The sequence below is a fragment of the Temnothorax longispinosus genome, chromosome 4 (assembly GCF_030848805.1).
Source record: "Temnothorax longispinosus isolate EJ_2023e chromosome 4, Tlon_JGU_v1, whole genome shotgun sequence".
Taxonomy (NCBI): Eukaryota; Metazoa; Arthropoda; class Insecta; order Hymenoptera; family Formicidae; genus Temnothorax; species Temnothorax longispinosus.
In genome coordinates this window covers 23,132,137-23,139,922 of record NC_092361.1, presented here as the reverse complement: position 1 = coordinate 23,139,922, position 7,786 = coordinate 23,132,137, and the positions used below count along the sequence as shown (strand labels likewise).

At 38.5% G+C, this 7,786-nt stretch overlaps 1 long non-coding RNA gene across 1 annotated transcript in view; it reads right to left on the bottom strand.

Annotated features, from left to right (window-relative positions):
* LOC139811794 (uncharacterized) overlaps positions 1 to 3,356 on the bottom strand; it is a 54,706-nt gene extending 51,350 nt beyond the window's left edge. The window contains exons 1-2 of the long non-coding RNA XR_011731743.1: positions 2,768 to 3,356; positions 2,322 to 2,400 (exon numbers count right to left, since the gene is read on the bottom strand). This is a non-coding gene — a long non-coding RNA (uncharacterized lncRNA). The remainder of the gene's footprint in view (positions 1 to 2,321; positions 2,401 to 2,767) is intronic.
* Positions 3,357 to 7,786: the final 4,430 nt, after the last annotated feature.

Below are 7,786 nucleotides of genomic sequence, written 5' to 3'. Positions count from 1 at the left end.
CTTTAATCTGTACTCGGCTATAAAATTAGCATGATATCCTGATATACACAATACTACTGTTTTAGGAAGCAAAATCTTCGGGGAACGAACGTACTGGCAAAAACGTATGCACAAAAATGTAAAAATCAACGAAGAGGGAGCAAGACATAGGATTTGCCCATAAACCATGTTATCCGATATCACATATCTGCGCCCGTATGTGTTTAAACACGCAACATCCCGCAATCGCAAAGCAGATTTCTGAAATATTCATTAGAAGATCGTATAAAGTAACTCTTCCCGAGAGTTACAATTGCTGAGATACTATGTACGTTTCTCCCCCCATAATATGAATAATAGATAGCCCCAGAATTTTTTAAATATTAACTTAGCGTTAATTAGACATCACGGACATAATCAAATTTACAAGGTGTCACCGAGATGATCTATTTTAACACGACAAACGCAAAATCTACTCACGCAAGATGTATTTTAATTTCGTTTTGATATCAACTGTTACCATTAATATTCTAACTTCTTCGCATCGTGTAAAAATATATACTTTTAACACTATCTACTTTCCAACTTGACTACGATATGACTTCGTTACGCAAATATCTGTGAGATTTACTACTAATCGATATAGAGAATAATCTACCGGCATTTATAAAAATAGGTTTTCGAACCCATATCACGTAAAGCTCTGTGAAATTTAAAAGGGCACTGATATCCATCATGTGGAATTGAGTTATATTTTAGCAGACAGTCATGCTTCAAAACGGTTCGTATAGTCATTAAGGCATCATTAATCTTGTGCTTTTCTTATGCGTACGACAATAAAGTTACTGTTAGAACAGGTGCTAAATCTAGATGTGCCAACGTTATTAACTCAATCACAGAACAATCAAGTCCGATAATACGTGCAAGAATTCATGTAGCAGATCCAAAATAAAATTATGCAGGATTGTGTTATATCCATCTATGTTTCAAAATTGTTGTTATCAAGTAATTATTACAGCGAGTAAAATAGTTTATTAAATTAATGAAAGACCTTAGAATTTTCTCAATCTTGACTAATATTATTAATTTATTATAACATAATATTTGAGAGGAATTTTTTCGTTCCTCGTGATGCAATACGCTTATATAACAGCAAATAACATAATCGTTCTCTCAGTTTGGAAATCGCTTGAGCATAAAAAAACATGCACTCGTACGACAACGATCTCACATCATTTTTACCAAGCATTTTGCGAAAGAGAACGAAATTGTGTGGTAAAATAACACTGAGATTTACAAGAAATGCCAAATTAAGTAGCGGCAAAGTGGCCGCACAATTTAGACCGTTCAAAACAAAGAAAAGATATTCACGCCTAAAAATATTCGAGATACACACATACAATCTGTTCGTTGATATCGTAATATCTCGAAGTGATTCCCATATAATTTATGACATAGCGCGATCTAGATAAATAAAAATTTATATAGATATCATCCCTGAAGCGCTCAACATCACCTCCTATCGTTTTGTTGAATATTCGAAGTCGATCGACATACCTCGTATGATTTTGTAGACCTTGGCCTGCAAAACGTTCTACCTGCGCATTTCGCAAGGTCAGTCTCGAGTCTTTTCAGCCACGAACAATACCGCATTTTGCGGGAGAATTTTTCGCAATAAAGAAAACTTTCAATGTGCTTTCCATGCGTATGCACATGTGTTGCGGTTTACTGCCGGAAACTAGGGCAATTTACGGCCCCCAAAATCGACGCAATATTCGACCTAGCCACATACCTCGCTGACGTCTGACTTTTCTTTGCCGAACGTAGCCCACCGCTATGTCACCAGATTTTAGACTTTACGTCACGTATTTTTAAACGAAACGAAAATTTATTGCTTCGCAATATATCCGTACAAGCTCAAAGATAGCATATGGCAATACTGGGAAGGAGACTGCAGCACGTGCAATCTTCACCGTAAAATAACTTTACCATTTGGTAAAACCTGGCAATTGTGTGTGACAAATCGTAAAACAATAGCAAAAGTACAGCGGTATCTGCCATAAGCTTCTCTGAGCCTCTACCGTTCGATGGATTTGCAACTTGCATTTATTCATATAATGTTGCCAATTGTTTTGTTTTTGTTAACATTACTCTCTATTAAAAACAATATTTAATAATATAAAGCGAAGAGTTTTAAAGAAATACATTCTATTGAACTCTGCGAAGTTCAACTAATATATTGTAACTTCGAATTACAAAAGTTCGTAATTTTTAAAACTACGAAATCTATATTCCTTTCAATATATAATTATAATTTTATCGTCATGCATCAGATTACTTACCAATCCGAGCTCTTCTTTGCAACATCACTAGCAACTCGACCCGATGATGGTGAACTGCACGTCCGATGATGGAAACAAACTGTAACAGCATATTCTAATTAAATAACAAAACTGATTTTAATATCGCATCTACGTTTTTTCCATTTATAAGTAATTTTCAATTCCTTCCACTCCAAAATCACTATCTCGACATTTTTATTCAGAAACAATCTACTTGTAACGATTCAAAGAATTCGTGCAATATTTTCAAGATCTCGGCTAGATATTTAAACAACACAATTATTTCAATCGAGACAAGCAATATTACTCTTGTGATATCGAGAGAATTTTTAGAAGATCGACATCTTAAAATCAGATTTATACATAGTTACACAGCGAAGCTCTTATCTCAAACTTAGTTTACAGTTTCTAAATATGTTATTAAAACATAATTTCGTCTTACCCACCATTTCGATCTCCATGGTGAACCAGGCAATCAAATTCTCGTATCTGGCCGACGCGAACAGGTATGACCGCGAATTACAAAACCGTTGTAGGTGATATTAATCCTAGCAATACACGAACGATGAAATCGAGCTACTAGTCAAAATGAGAGCGTGACAACGTTGCTTGCGAAGGAAAAAAATCAATTCGACAACCGGTCAACTTCTCGATACTACCAATAAGGTGGCAGCACCTCGCCGCGATTTCTCTCGTCAGTGGCAACGTCGATGGCCGTATTTTTTTTCTCCTTTCACGTTGCTGGCAGATTAGGCTAATGCGATGGACCAGATGAGATATGGGCCAGCGAATGGGAGTACAGTACTCGCATGGCAGGGGCGTGACTGTACCCTGGAAACGGCCGTGCCCGGGGCCGCAATCGCGACGTAAACTAAGTGCTGGGTGGAGCCCCGTCTAGGCACTACCTACTCGATGGAACCATCATACTCTACCTCGAATGTCACGGGGGCAGTCTAATGGTTGCCGGTATTCTTGAAAGGCGCCAGTTTCGAATACTAGTTGAAGATAACAAACGTATAATTGTATACTGTTTAATTATGGTATTAGCCTAGATCCAGCTATTCCAGTCCTCGATTGGACCCGTCATCGACGTGTACCATCATATCCACATGTGTCACGTTATCCGATTCAACATTTGAGTGGCTAGGCATAACAGCTTTCCATTTCTCTTTTTTATTGTAATAGGTTTATTTTGTGTACATTCTCTAATATTTCCGTGGATAATAAAAATCTCGCCTTTGTAGTTATAATATATATTTTACTGGTGCCACAAGTGGTAAACTTCTATTGCATTTTCATACAGATTATTAACTCTTTATATCAAATTTTGTATCCTCACTCATTATGAATTGTCGTCCATTCACTTATTGTTAGTAAATCGTAAATAATATCACTATAGATCTTCATTATTCGTATTCATTGATTTGTATAATGCGATGAATGTATGTGATGATATATGTGATGAAAGAGCATCCATTGGATAAGCCGATGTAACCATTTTGTTGAAATCCATAGTAGATCCATAACAGATAATTTGAATCTGAAAAAGAAACAAGAAAAAGTATTTTATTATTATTGTTAGAAATATAATTTATAACTATTATATATAAAAATATTGGAAAAATCTGTAAAAATAGACATATGAGGTAAATGTCGCAAATGCAATAAATTAATGCGAAAAATATAATAATTAGAGAGACGAAAGAAGAAATGCATGCGTTCAATGAATAACAGCATAGTAGCATTGACATAAAGTAAGAAAAAATAAATGTAAGAATCTTTTCAATTTGTTCGACGCGGCACTGGGCAATACTACTTACGTCACCCATAGTCGTGAAAGTTTATTGAATTCACGAGGTCGCGATATTTTTAACAGGGAACAATGAGGCGAACGTATTTGCGCCAATCTCGCGTACTACAATGCATCCCAATGACCTCGGGTGAGAAAGGGCAGCAAAAGATTTTAAAAAAACGTCCGTCTGCGTCGAACAAACACTTTTCAGTCTATCAGCCCTCGCACGGTAGTTTTTCATGTCCCGCTTACTCGTTCCAACCCCTTGCTCATTCCCACGCCATTCGTCTGTCTACCGATATTCGTCGGTAGAGCCATATCTCCCGGCTACTTTTCAATTTCATTCGACGAGAGAAAGAGAGAGCGAGAGCGAGAGAAAGAGAGAGAGAGAGAGAGAGAGAGAGAGAGAGAGAGAGAGAGAGAGAGAGAGAGAGAGAGAGAGAGCGCACTTCGGCGCGCACCGTTCCCGCCGCGTGCCTCTTCCTTGCCGTCCCTTGCCCCGTGTCCAATTCTGGACGACATAAATCCGATAAGTTTTTATTATTTAGCATATCTGTGTAGCCGGTGAGCAACAGCTACAGTCGTCACCTAGAATCCCGTTGAGAGGTCGCGGATGGTCGCTTGGTAGGAGCAACACAACTGGTAGAGAGCGGTAGGGGACCGAAGTCGGCGGTGTGGCGCAGCGGCGAAATTTCTGTCGCGAGGCTACGTAGCACGGTTGGCGGTCCCGGGGGATGCCCCGTTGATGTCATCGGGACATCCGGCTAATTGCGAGGATGTTTTGTTAGTTTCTCGGAGTACGCGAGTCTCTCCCCTTACAAGGTTTTGCATTTAGCCTTTCTATACATCGGCGACGTGGACCCGGACCCAAACTTCCTAAAACACCTGGAAATGCGCCCCGCTCGAAATAAATTCGCATTAATTCAGCAAATGTCAGCTTGTATCTTAATAGCGTAGAAAAAAATTATAGAAATCTGACCAGATCACATACTTATAGCTCTCTATTTAAATTCTAGATATTCATGCACCTCTCCATCAACACTCTGTCTATATAATATATATAAGAGTGTCCCATTCATAAAATAATACTGTACTAATTAAAATTCATTTAATGACATTAAAGAATGCTTCAAAATATTCAAATATATTTTTGCATTGACATATTTAAAAGACATCATATTTACGATTTACGATTTGAATACTTAATTTACGTGATGCAATTATTACAGTATCATCTTAAGGACAAATATCGAGCAGTTGTTTTTCATCGAGTGTAGTATTCATGCATTTTATAAAATACTTTACAAACATGCGTTATTTTATTGAGCCAAAATAAATGAATAAGTTAATTGAGCAAGCTATAAAGTTCTCAATGGACATATCGTCGAATATTAGAGAACGTATATTGTTTGTGATGTGTTAGACATGAACATTGATTGCGGAAAAGACGCCGAGTTCGCTTGGCGGTTTACAGAGCAGTAACGGCGTTCGGGGATGGAGTGAGGTATCCTAGGGAGGGAAGAAAAGAGAGGGGGTAGCGATATTATTGATTTATGTTCCGTTATACGTTATGTATCCAACGGCGTCCTCCGCAACATACAATGATCCGCCTAAAGCGCAACATTGTTTACACCTGAGAATCGACTACGATAGAAATTTTTTTCAAATTCTCTCTCTTTTGCAAAAATAATACGAAAAAAGCATGTTAATGGGCATGCTTCTTTTCGTATAATCCTAGGATTTGAAATGTAAGAACTAACTGAAAAGATTAATGATACGGTTATGTTTTATCATACCTAGACTTAGTTAGAAATTTCTTCGTAAGAGTATGATTTATGTTATCTATTAAAAAGGATTGTAAAAAACTACAGTAAGTATATAATAATTATTAATAAATAAAGTGCATTGTAAATAAATAATCTAGTAAAGAATGCAAGAAATCATTGTCCAAACGTGTGCAAATCTCTCAGCATCGTAAAGCCACTTAAATTTAATGTTCCTATAAATTCGAGCGAACGTTCGAATTTCCATAAACTCCTGGTAATTGTCTACATTATCGGATATCTCCATCGCGCAAATCGAAACTGATCATCACCCAGCGGAAACAAACGCTGGTGCGGAAGCAGTCGGGACAGGCGAGCAAGCATCGCGTACGAACTACGGGCATTTCCAGTAGAAGTAGGCGTTCGTGATATCAATTATCTTCGATACGATTTACATTGTACGAAATGCATCGTGTATACGAGGATTGTGTCGTTGTGATGCGCCCACGGAAATTGAGTGGGGATAGCCGGGCGGGGCGCGGCGAGGAGACAAAATCGTCGAAGGTGGCAATAGTGGGGGGGTCAGCGAGCGGGAAGCGCCGAAAATTGATGCATTCTCTATGCAAAATAGCAGAAGCACGAGGCTAATAGTAGCCGGGCAGCACGCAACCAGAATTCCTCTATGGCAACCGCTTATACCATTCTCTCCTCTCCCCTCAGTCAAGCTTCTACCTACATCACCACCTCCGTCACCTACGTCCTGGACAGAATCGAGAGCGGCATAGAAGCCGTTAACACTCTATTAACACTAACGACGCTCATACATAACAACGGTGCCGCGGGGATAGAATTTATGGTCTATTAATGGGGGTTACTTTATGCGTTATGTAGTTGTAGTCGTCATGCCGACAGGTAGTATGACGTAAATTTTACGAGGCCCCGCGCGCGCGCGCGCGCGCGGAGAATCCGTGTATGCAATAAGTTACTCGTGAGACCCGTTATTAATGTGTTTACACTAGATATTCGTGGATTCGGTCGGCGCCACTTTTCCTGTTAACCGCCGGAACAATTCCCCCCCGGGTTGGACCAAGTGAATTAAAATCTGACCGTTAAACGCCCATAAGTATAATGAAGCATGCGAGAGTAGCCCAAGAGTTAGCACGCACAAAGTATATAAAGACATAAATTTAGACCGTGGATATATAGCAGGGATATAGCAAGGCTCCTCAGATTAGAAGGCACAGTCTTATCTCCTTCTTCTGCTATCTTCCTAAATCCGTGTGATTATATATTAATTTACACTCGAGTCAAAAGTTCATTATCTAGACATTACGTTTCCAACTTTAAGATATGACTGTTTAATAAAAATTGATGAATAAAATTGATTTTTTTCCGTTAAGTTTAACATTTAATCTGTCATCGTAATATTCCTTATTAAGTGCATATTTTTCTCAATTATTTTTTACTTTAAAAATATCCTTCATTCGTTATAATTATGTTCCGACTTATTATTGATATCATACAAATCCAATCAGATATACAAAATTAAATTTCTCAAAATAACTCCAAACTTTTAATTCAAAATATATTCTTGCTAACTGACGTATTCTCCAGATAATGAAACACATTTCATGTAATATGTTATTGCGCTAAATTTGAAAAAGAAAGGAGAAAGCAAGATCGAGAGAGAGAGAGAGAGAGAAAACAGGTGTACTTGTAATCTCTCGCGAAATGCGAGTAAACAAGAAAGTTAACGGGCTCACCGCTCGTCGAGTGCAGCGTAGTCGAGTGCCAAAGTTCATCGTGAGATCCTGCCCTCCTCACGGGCTAAAGGAGACGCGGCAAGGCCGGTAAAGTGATAAAGCGGCCATAAATTCTAACCGCCATCCTCCCACCGGCTCCTCTATCTT